Source organism: Carassius gibelio, chromosome B11, assembly GCF_023724105.1.
Source record: "Carassius gibelio isolate Cgi1373 ecotype wild population from Czech Republic chromosome B11, carGib1.2-hapl.c, whole genome shotgun sequence".
Taxonomy (NCBI): domain Eukaryota; kingdom Metazoa; phylum Chordata; class Actinopteri; order Cypriniformes; family Cyprinidae; genus Carassius; species Carassius gibelio.
This window is the reverse complement of record NC_068406.1, coordinates 15,948,395-15,960,699: the sequence shown is the minus strand read 5'-3', so window position 1 is coordinate 15,960,699 and position 12,305 is coordinate 15,948,395. Positions and strand designations below refer to the sequence as shown.

Here is a 12,305-nt window from a genome sequence, read left to right as displayed (position 1 = left end):
GAGCAATGCGGAGTCCAAAGGAAATATGACTCATTTGAGTAACATGAGGCATTCTCCACAGAACCCTTGTTTTTTAAGTGAGAGAGGCCAGTTTAATGCAGAAGTGTGAGACTTCAGGAGGAGAGCTGGGCTTCGAGGGGGAGAAAGAAATCACTTTTTTCCGTCATCTTAAAGCTCCACTCCCCTATAGTTTCACTGAGCAGGTCTTTGGCTACATTAAAGGACTTTCTGAAGTATAATGACAGAATCGTTCCCCTTTTTTGTGCAGCAGAATATATTAGTCAATAGAGTCAAAAGGTTGAAAGAACATGCGTGAATGCATCACAAGAGAATGCAAACACTGTAACTTAAGCTCAATAGTGTGCTAAATGCATTAAACATTTCCTGTGCCAGTTTTACCTTTGATGCAAACCACAGCAGGTCTGTAATGATGCTGTCAACACATTTTAATCAGAAGACAGATGAGACAGTCAAAGACAAGAGTTGCTCAGACTGACCTAAGACAAAATAGTGTTGATGAACCTGTCATAATTATATAATCGCCTGTTCATGATTATTTGAGATATCAGGTATTATTGACCACTTAAGACCAACTGCATAGTTCAATTTAAAATTCTGAATACAGAAATTCATGAAATTACAATGGAAAAATTGAGAAATTACTTTAAACTACATATAGAATCTCCAAACGTCCTCCTTTTTTTAAAGAAAAGATGATGAAATAAAAATATTGTTTTTTGTATAATGTGATTGTTTTAATGTTCTTTGGAAATTGCATTAAATCAGCATATATTTGTTTACAATAAATACTAGTGAATCAGTTTCCTTTTGAAATACAATGAGATAAAAACACCCAGACTGGTTTTTGATGTTGAAACGTGCAGTGTTCATGTTTATTCAATGAAGACAAAGCCTTTTGGAAAATCTATTTGTGGTGGTCAGTTTTCATATTGTGAAAGCCCACCACAAATAAATCAATGTGTGGGAAACCCTGCCTTAAAATAGAAATCAGTTATTTAAAGTTTTAATAATATTTCACAATATTACTGTATTTTACCATATTTTTGTTAAAATAAATGCAGATCAGGTGACCATAAGAGAGACTTTTTTTCACAAAAAAAAAAAAAGGATAATTGTTTTTTTTATTTTCGAACGAAGGACTCAGTCCTTGGTTGAAATTCCAAGGATCCTCGACATTGGGACAGTCCTTCAACAGATGTCGATGACGTAGCATCCTCGAAATTCTAGCTTCCTAGGGTCCTTCCTTGACATTGAGAAACGCCTTATGCAGATACGCTGTGAAAATTTTAACAAATTATTTAAACTCCTATCTGATTTTCTATTAGGGCCGAAAAAAAAAAGCTTTTTCAATTAATCGATTCGATTTGATACAGATTCTCAAAAGCCATGAATCGATATTTTCCGGTATTTATTTCAGCAGACATTTAAAAAGAAGATCTGATTAATGTGAATCTTTTCATTACTCTATTCCACTAGATGTCACCCTCTTATTTACTTTGCCTGACACTCATTTAGTGGTTATCATGGCGGAGATACTGTTGAGCCATACACTCCATTTGTGGTGGCACTCCCCTGCCCTCATATATACATATATATGCAAATTAATTTTCTGCCAGCAGGAGGCGCTTTAAGAGCGGGAGAGATAGAAGTTTCTCCAGTAACAGCTGCAAAACAGCGCTGAGCTCTGAAACGCTTCCTTATCAAGCATTACAAGCAAAATGAAATGAAAATGAAATAGAAAATTTTCTAAATACAGTCGGTTTCCTTTTGAAATACAGTGATATAAAATCACCCAGACTGGTTTTTGATGTTGAAACGTGCAGTGTTCATGTTTATTCAATGAAGACAAAGCCTTTTGGAAAATCTATTTGTTGGGGTCAGTTTTGATATTGTGAAAGCACACCACAAATAAATCAATGTGTAGGAAACCCTGCCTTAAAATAGAAATCAGTTATTTAAAGTTTTAATAATATTTCACAATATTACTGTATTTTACCATATTTTTGTTCAAATAAATGCAGATCTGGTGACCATAAGAGAGACTTTTTTCAACAACAAAAAAAAAGTATACATTTTTTTTTTTTTGATATTTTTCGAACTAAGGACTCAGTCCTTGGTTGAAATTCCAAGGATCCTCGATATTGGAACAGTTCTTCAACGGATTTCGATGACATCGATGACGAAATTCTGGCTTCCGAGGGCCCTTCCTTGACATTGAGAAACGCCTTATGCAGATACGCTGTGATACTTTAAACAAATTATTTAAACTCCTATCTGATTTTCTATTAGGGCTGGGCAAAAAAAAAAAAAAAAGCTTTTTCGATTAATCGATTCAATTTGATATCGATTCTCAAAAGCCATGAATCGATATTTTCCGGTATTTATTTCAGCAGACATTTAAAAGAGGATCTGATTAATGTGAATCTTTTCATTACTCTATTCCACTAGATGTCACCCTCTTATTTACTTTGCCTGACACTCATTTAGTGGTTATCATGGCGGAGATACTGTTGACAAGAACAAAGCATTTGATCATCACGTGTAAAGGCGCCATAACTTCCGCAATGAATGAATGGCGGATAGTGCAATGCACTGTTTTGTTTACAGTTACACAAGCGCAGATGGCGCTCGTGGGGTATTCAAACCTCTGTCATCTCACTATGACATGAATACATGAATTTCATCCCTAGCTGCTCTGAGACTCACTTCATTAACATTTTATTGTTTAATTTGACAAAACTACCATCATATCAAATACCTCTCTCCACCCTCAATACCACGACTGAGGTGCATTTTTACTCAACAAAACCCCATTCCATAGCCATACCTGTAAAACACCCAGTTTAAGAGCAGTTTTTTTTTCTTATTGTAATAAGGAGCACTTGTCCTCCCAATTTAAAAAAATTAGGAGTAACTTCAGATCAATAATAAAAAAAAAAAATTATGTTCAAAAATTTGCCTTCCTAACTTTTGTCTCAAAGTGATTTACAGGAGCATTTTTTCTTTTTACCTTTGTAATGGCATTTTTCTAATTTTATTAAATGTATGCAGTGTTTACTAAGATTTTTTTCCAGCTGAGGTGAAAGGACTATTTCCCATGGACCATGCACCCTTCCTACCCTAGAATCACATGCACTCAGAACTGAATTTATTTTTAAATAAAAAAGGCAAGTAAATAGTACATAATACTGGGTGATATTGAATATTAGCAATAATATGTGAATAATTTTAACGACAATGTAAAATTTGAAAATATTTGGAATATCGAATATTTAAAATTTAAGCATACTTTCCCAAAAGGCAGCACTGAACGTCCAAAAAAGGAACATGTAACTGCAGACTGCTCTAAATGCCTCTACTTTACTGTTATATTAACCAGTTTTCATAATAGAGAGAGAGAGAGAGTGCAAAAGTCTGTGATATTGATTTATATAGAGTCATCGGGACATTCTAAATGCTTAACGTGAAAAACACTTAACGTGGTTTAATGTACCAATACAGTGATATTAACAGACCAAACTCACTAAACATCATACTAATAAAGTATATTATCTACAAAAAATCAGATGATCCCTGAATATGAATTCAATGCGTCTAATAACACGTTAAGGCGAGTTAACGAGTTATTAAACGAGTTGCATTCATATTCAGGGCTCATCTGATTTTTTTTATAGATAGTATAATTTATTAGATTGATTTTAAGTTAGTTTGGTCTGTTAATATCACTGTCTTAGTACATTAAGCCATGTTAAGCGTTTTTCACGGTAAGCGTTTTAGAGTGTCCCCTGTCATCCAGCGTAGCTGCCCCCTCAAGCATCAGGTAGCGGAGCAACATAAAAAAGAACAGCTCAGACCGGCCAACAGTTAGGAGTAGCTGAAGCCTTTGTGAAATCTGTAAAATACAGCCGTGAAAGTAACAGGCATACCTGCTGAAATCACGGACAACCTCCACGTCAGTGCCCATACTCATATAGAGAGCGTGAGTAGATAACGAGCTCACACACTTTTCGCTGTTGTCCAAAGTCGCGCGCAAATACGTGTAATACATTTTAGAACTCTTTGATTTCTTAAAAAAATTATGTATTGGAAAATGCATGTTCTTGTTGCTGTTTGCCATTTAACAATAAACAAAAATGTTTTAAAACGTGTCTCTGTCAGTTAAAAAAAGCAACAATATATACTACATAACTCAACGATAGAGCTTTGAATGCATCAAAATCAGAATAAATTATGTAAAAAAAAAATAATAATAAAAAAAAAAAACAGCGATAATACCGCATATCGCGCTATTGAGCCACCCATAATAACCGCAGGGGAAATTTCTTAACCGCCCTATCAGTGGGAACATAGTTTCATGCCACAGAGCTTCTCTTAAAACCGCAGACAGTTAACAGACTTGTGTTCTTAGCTAAAAAACATATTACAAAAAAAAAAGTGAATTGCATGCACTAAAAAGTTGACAGAATGCACTTTCCGTACTTTTTGCACTGCTTCATTTACATACATGCGTTCAGTTAATAAAAAGTTAAGTGATTATCAGTTAAGTGATCACTTGGTCTAGATTTTTTTAACTGCTTAAATAAGGTGTTTAAATGTTTTTTTTTTTTTTAATGGGCAAAAGAAAATCATGTTTTTTTATTATTTATATGCAAATGCAAACATAGAGATATAAATTGAATATCGTAAAAATTGACAATATCTAAATTTAATTTTTTATTATATATCACCCAGCTCTACATGGAGTTACAATGTAAAGTTGCTAATACTTACATATTTCAGATGATAAGCTATATTTGAGGTCACTGAATGATGGCGAGCATTTGGATGTCCTGCTTGATGTACTGACTTCACCCTGTGGATTTTTCTGTTTATGTGACTAAATGGCAAAAAAAAAAAAGTTAAACCAAGCCTCTTCTGGTCAACTAACGATAAAGTTAAAGTATATTTTTTGATTGTGCTAATTATTCTGTGTTACTTCTGAAGCCATACAGGATCTTAATTCCAGTACTCGTGCCCCCATGCTCTGCACATTTTGTAAGTTTCTCTAAACGCTTCAGACTTTTGTTCTATTTGAATGTAAGTGCCCTGCGAAGTGGATGTCACAGGGTATTCCAACATGATTCCAGTTCGAAGCAAATGTATGTTCCAATCAAATCAAATGCGTAAATTTTGCATGTATGTAATACTCTCTCGTGCTCTCTGCTCTCACCAAAGCGACGGCGAGTGATGCGACTTTACAGTAGCGTTTACGGTATGTGAACATACATCTGAGCTAAACTTATACTTAGCCTCATACTCACTTACTGGCGAGTAAAATCTGAGAATTTATTAGCCACTGGCTAATATTAGACATTTTGAGTGAAGATTTAGTCGCATATGCAAGTGATTTACTCGCAATGTAGAGGATTGCTTATGGAAATTTTCTTATACCACATTAGTAATAGCATACCCCCACATGTCCCCACCTAATACCATACCGAAACCATGAACTGAACTGTGAAACTTGAACTGTTACACCCCTATTCAAAATACTTTCTGCAACCAGCAAACATTTTTATGATGCAGCATTTCTAGACCTTAAACATCTCTCAAGGAGGTACAGAAACGTAACACCGTAGTGTTTGTGTTTTGAGTTACTTCAAAGTTCTTCAAGCACATCTTAATATAACTAATTTCTCTTTTTCAGAAAAAGTGACCTAAAGCATTTAATTCTCCAATTACATGTCAAATTAACGTTCATTAAGAGTCATTAAGAGCTATAAATTCTTTAAAAAAATGTTCTGAAAAACCACAAATGCAACACTATATAAAATTAACAATCTACCATTCTGCAATTTTTAAGCCAACAAAATTTGAACATTTCCACTGCACTAAACTAATATGCTTTATTAATCAGACAAATTTTTGCATTACAGCTTTGGCTACTCAGACTCACATGGGAGAAATGAACCAAAACATGTAGGGGAAACTGTGCAAAAATTACTCAGAGCGAGCATGGATAAATGTCCATCTTTAGCAAGTTATTAGGGCTTCTCCGGAAGTGCATTTGTAACTACAGCTGAATATGCAGTAAGATGAATTAATTACAATGGTTATTAAGAGGCATTATGAGCTTGATTATGATTACTTAAACGGTGTAATCTAGGTAAAATCCATTCCCTTCTCACAGCATCCACATCTCTGCTGAACAAGAGAGTCTCCGTTACCTGCAGCAGGCACTAAGTGAAAGATACTGTGCTGCTCTACTGTTTTAAGAGACAAAAGTCTCAAAAGTCCTCTAATTCCACGGTGCACACCCTTGCAGACCAGCCCTTTTCACCAAGGACAAACAAGCAATGCAACAAGAAATATTTCTCCAGTCATAACGAAAGAAATGAACGTACACAAAGGTATATCCCCACAAAGTGCACTGACGTGCTGGTGGTGATGAACCGAGGGCTTGTGCAGTCAAATAGGTAATGCTGTATGGTTAATGAAAGAGACTGACTGACTGCTTGAAACCTTCTGAAGCCACAAAACGCTACAGTAGATGGGGAAAGAGATTAGTCAAACCAATGCATGAGGGCAAAATGGCATCCAAAGCCACGTTTGCACAAAAAACCTGATCTGGAAGGTAGAATGGGTCTCAGCCAGGTAATAGGGGTGGATGGCACATAATCTATCCACTACACTGAATATCTGGAGTACCAACTACTGTTGGATCTGCCAGTGCAGCACAGCACAGACCAACATCTAACAAAGTTCTCTGTACATGGAGAGACTGGTAGAGCTCTGGCAGTGTATTTCAGCATTAATAAAAAATTTAAGTGTAGTGCTTCGGTAGATCTGTGCTCCTCTTCCCAGGGGTGGGAGAGCTGTTTGAAAAACTCAGAACCAGTGCAGCATTCCCATATCCACCCATATCTAGTGAGGGGCTCTTTAAAAATTCATTAATTTACAGCAAAAATAGATTAAAGCACCCAGCTGAGCAAAACTTGAAATTTGGCTCCTGAATAACATTAATAATAAAACAGCTCCCAAAAGCCCTGGGGGTTACGCCTGAAGAAACTGTGTTGGCTTCGCCTCACCTCGAAACACCTTGTGAAAGGCTCATTTTTTATAAGCACTAAAATATTTTCATTAACATTCATGAGAATGAATTAGTGCTGTCAAAAAATTAATCGTGATTAATCTCATCCAAAATAAAAGTTTCGGTTTTCATAATATGTATATTTATTATGTATATGTATATGACACACATACAGCATATATTTTGAAAATATTTGCATGTATTTATTTATATTCACATAAATTATATCATATATAAATATATTTAATATATAAATTAAAATTTTTCTTAAATATATACAAGCTTGCATGTGTGTCTTTATATATACATAATAGATATACACAGTACACACACATATTATATAAACTTTTATTTTGGATGCGATTAATCTGGATGAATCACTTGACAGCACTAGAATGAATGTGTTCAAAATTGTTCTGCTATTCAACATCAATCCACATCCAATCGGATCATAGCCTTGGAACTGCAAAACTATCAACCAGTAGCCTAAAAATGCCTGGAACTGCAGTTACTGTAATTGCTCTGGTCAGTTCTAAATTAGGTTCACTTAAGTGCAATTATTCCCCAGTGATCTTTCACATAAAGAGACTTTTTGGACATGAAAAAGTGGGCGCTCACAATATGATAGCAAACAAGATTCAAATTGGAATCAGAGATGAATGGCTTCATAGCTCATCTGCATTCTAGTGATGAACAGCCTTGCTAATGAAGACCGAGCTACTTACTTTCACTACTCGCACAGCATGGCTTCATATTGGTTTTTGGAGCCTCGGCATGTAAGCCATAATTGCAACAGCCTAAAATGGATGGGCCAAAATGGTCATCTAGTTGTCCAATAACAGATCAATAACAGATAGATTTGAAGGTGACAAAAGCAGATGCTATTCACAATTAAGTTATGAAATTTCAAAGAGAACATTTTAGCATCCTAAGCACATGCTTTGATTTGGCAGGCTAAATGACCTCACGATTTGAGAGGCTTGGTCTGTTAATTCATCATTTACAGTGATTATATATAGACGAGGCGTTTAGTGAAACTTTATTCACACAACAGAAAACAAACTAAAAGATCAATCTTTGTACTATTCACAAAATCGATGTTAATCAAAATGGAAATCAACCAAAATTGAGAAATCAAAATGTTAAGTAGACTTTAAACCTCAGACTAGTTGATTATGAAAATATGTTCCATCACATCTCTGCAACAAAAAGAATGGATAATATTCTATGAAAGGACTAAATATTAATGGTGGCAGCTTTTCTGAATTTACACTGATTACCTGAAATGATTCTGCATTTAACTAATAAACACTTATTATTTTAACACTAGTATTGCAAGAGTGCTATGCTCCACGTAATGTCTATGCTTTGCAAGCACCAACATGCAGTACTGACAGCCACTGAGGCTTACATAAAACGAAAAAGTAACAAAAAGGATTTTTATCCAAATATTTAATAAAAGAGGAGGGGAAACAATGCAACGAGTGGTTACCTGATGGGCAGTTTCTGAGCTGGGCAAGCCATTCATTTAGCTTGCATGGACCCCATTTACCAACAGGGGTCTGATAACTTCATCTCACGGACAATCATTTGAATAATCGCTTCAACAAGGAGGAAAAATGAAAAGCCTCTCAGTGAGACAGGGCTGGGCAAATGGCCACAGCTGAATTCCAAATGAGCTACTGGTATTCGAAAGGTGAGGGGCTGTCTCTTCTTTGCTCACGTCAAACTGCTCAATCTACAAATGCTTTTCTACTAATTCAATGTCATAACAGTGCTTTTCAACATCACAAACTAAAATCTGTCCGATTGTGAAAATCGAATGGAGAAAATGGAAAGCAAACCACTTGTTGCAACCAGACAGAAAAAGAGAGAAATTTATACATTGGTTTCATACGAAACAAATGTAAGAGAACAGATGTTGGTGCTGCACAGCTGGAGAAAGGCCTAACTTTTCTAAATGTGGGACAAATCTTATCAACCAACTCAGTAGAGTGAAAAAATAAAAATAAAAATAAAATGCTAATACCTCAGAAAACTCTGTAAACGGCGTAACTGTAAAGACAGCTCATTACAGTGAACACTGTATAGCTCCAATGTATAAAAAATTGAATAACACAGTCACCACAGTCATCAAATATCTAAAGCGCAATACAATGCTCCATGCAATGCCCCATTTAGCGTGTAGCCTATGGCATCGTTTACCAATGATAAAGTAGGTGGAATGCATAAAGCCAGCAGTTTCCAGGTGAGTTTAGACATAGCGGCAGGATGCCCACTGAGGCCTGAGGGCAAGGAGACGAGTCTGTATGCAATACTGCAGCGGAGGCCTCGTCAGATCCTGGCATGGGAACAGTTATGGTACGCTACAACAGATGCCATGCTTGTGTTCTTTAAGAGCTCCCATTCCAGCCCATTTAGCTAAACACTAATGAACAACATACAGAACAAGTTGAAAGATAAAAGACACTTAAAGGGTAATACCTTTCAGCATTTAAAACAAAAGTAACAAAACCTTCTTTCATGCTACTCTCAGTTAGCTTTACTATGAAATTAGGCCCAAAACGCTATAGTACATGCAATCAGAATAAGATTAATGTAAATAATGAATCATTCATGTGCTATACAATTTCATCTTCTATAAAAATATATTACAAAATACTAAAAATGTCAAATGCATTATATATATATATATATATATATATATATATATATATATATATATATATATATATATATATATAGATTCATTTTAATCTGTCTGAAATTTTAGGTGCTTTATTTGTATTTTTTTTTCTTTATCTTCAAACAAATCCTATTACCTTTTAATCATTTCATATTTTTTTCCCTGTATTCTTAATATCACTTTCAATGCTGTTAGTCATTTCTAATACCTATGTTACATGTTATAATATACATTTAACTAACAAATGCTATGTCCCCAAAGACATCATCTTTCAGGAAATGACATTTTTGGTGGGAAAACAACTGCAAAAACATGAGCAAGCAGCAGCAATGAATTCTGTTATGTTGCATGGCATCACATGATAAAATCTGATAAATTATGTATCTATATGCATACACAACACAACATATAAAGTATGCTATAGCTTTTAGACATTTTATATAAATACTGAAGTACAAAACATTACAGAGACGAAAATGTACAAATATAACATTCATGACTCAAATCATGGTCTTGATGCAATAATTGTAAATACTAAAATGCAGTGGTTTCAGCACAAGAACCACCAGGCGTGTTCTGACAGGCAACTGATAGTTCAATCATTTTCTACGTTCTGTGAGCTGACAACCCAAAGACAAACAAGTCTGGTGCTAACGTGAATCTTTCACACTATTGTACTGCTACACTGACTGGGTGGGGAAAATATGTCCCGGGTAGTTCGTATATGTCCATCATTCAGTATTTTAAGCATGCTGGTACATAATGCAACAGTCTCTCCCTTCATAACTCTACACTTTAAGTGAAGGAGGAGGGGAAGAAAATCCTATTATAACTAATAGAATGCTGTTGGTCAATCCTCATCAGGCCAATACAAATTGTAACATGCATGAAAAAATATGCAGACAAGCTGTCATTGTCAACTTAAGGCAAGACACTCCAGGCAGAACCATTGTCTTTTCATGGCACTGGTCAATTTTGAGGTATCAGTCTATTTATCTTCTATCTATTTGCATTTGTAGACTTCCATTACAATACATATTTTATAGGCTGTTTTCACAGAATGATTTTTTTTTCCTAAACTGAGACGGAAACCTTTGCTTCAGTTTTAATCCCATTTATATTCTTTACAGAGTGCCTTATTCATATATCACTTACCTGACTGCATATCCCCTCTGTAACTTTTAAATGGCAAAAAATAAAACAAGAATTCTGAACATGGGAAAAACAATTGTCATATTGTACTGTGATCAATTAAATGGGGAAGTGAAGTGACATCTATTCGTTACTATATTCACCTGTGGAGTCTTTCCTAAATGTCAAATAATGGTGGCTCCGTATAAATGATCAATGTTAGTAATCGCGATATAAACAACAACAAATCAGATTCACCCCAGAGCATAACATGACAGTAAAGGTCTGTTCTTGCAGTAACTAAAAGGGAAAATCCAAATACCTGACAAGCAGCGGGTAACATTCCAGCAGTTGACTAGATGGGGCACTAGTCTCGCATTGACTAAATATGACAGTCTACATATGATGTGTATAAAATCTTGCCAATAAGCCACAGGAGTTGCATGCAAGATCAGAACTGTAGAGACTTACTGGGTCTTATCATCACCTGTCGCACATGCTGACAGAAAGGCAATACCTCACGCACAACTTCATAAAGTTAAACTAAAGGTTTCAATAACGCTTCATTAACAATATTACATATCTGTTTGCACAGAAACCGAGCTCGTATGCATATTAATGGCACCACAAGTTGGCCAGGATTCTTATTTAAAATGAAAAGCAGCTGCCGCACGTCTGTTTCCAAAATATTAATAGATACGGCCTCCACCTCCAACTACTGTTAGTTGACAGCACCAAAAGTTGCTCGTCTGGCAGTTCCCGGTCGAAAAGCTCGCTTCCAGCTCGGCTTACTGACCGAGTTTCAGTCACAAATATTTCAAGTATGATACGCTCACAAATAGCAGGCGAGGTAAAGTAAAGCGGGCGGCTAACGTTAATTAGCAGCTCACTCTCGCTACCTGTCTGACAAAAACCATATTGGCGGCTAGCAGATTGCTAACTAAACTTGTTCTGTTGTGACAGAGGAGCTTGCAGTGTCCCCACCTGCCCCCGACCGACGGCGGCAGCGACATACCACTTGAGGCCTGAACGTCTGTCCTCTCGCTCTGCTCAGAACTTCAGCAGCACTCAACTAACGTAACAGTTAAAGTCGACCATTTTTCGCGGGCCCTGACTTCAACTTTGCGAGCTCCATGTCGCGAGCTCGTAACGTTCAGCTGCACTCACCCGGGCTTGCGTCCGCTGCTGGAGGCCAGTACAGGTCTGTCAAAGTTAGCCGTCCCCTTCCTTTTTTCGATCACAGCTCCCTCTGTTTCCTCGAAACGAGCCTCAGGACTCCGTGTTTATCGTGAGTTTGAGAGCCGCAATCCCTTTACCGGTTTGTCCGTAGCGTCTCCTAGCTTCTCCGCCTCTCTCTCTCTCTCGCTCGGTCGTTCGTCTTTCTCTCTGAATAGCTAC

At 36.3% G+C, this 12,305-nt stretch overlaps 1 protein-coding gene across 2 annotated transcripts in view; it reads right to left on the bottom strand.

Moving 5' to 3' along the window:
* LOC127967972 (forkhead box protein J3) overlaps positions 1–12,305 on the bottom strand; it is a 97,902-nt gene extending 85,597 nt beyond the window's left edge. The window contains exon 1 of one of the 2 annotated variants that reach the window (XM_052568739.1): positions 12,075–12,305. The gene's annotated coding sequence lies outside the window, so the exon portion shown is untranslated. The remainder of the gene's footprint in view (positions 1–12,074) is intronic. The other variant, XM_052568740.1, reaches the window with a different exon arrangement.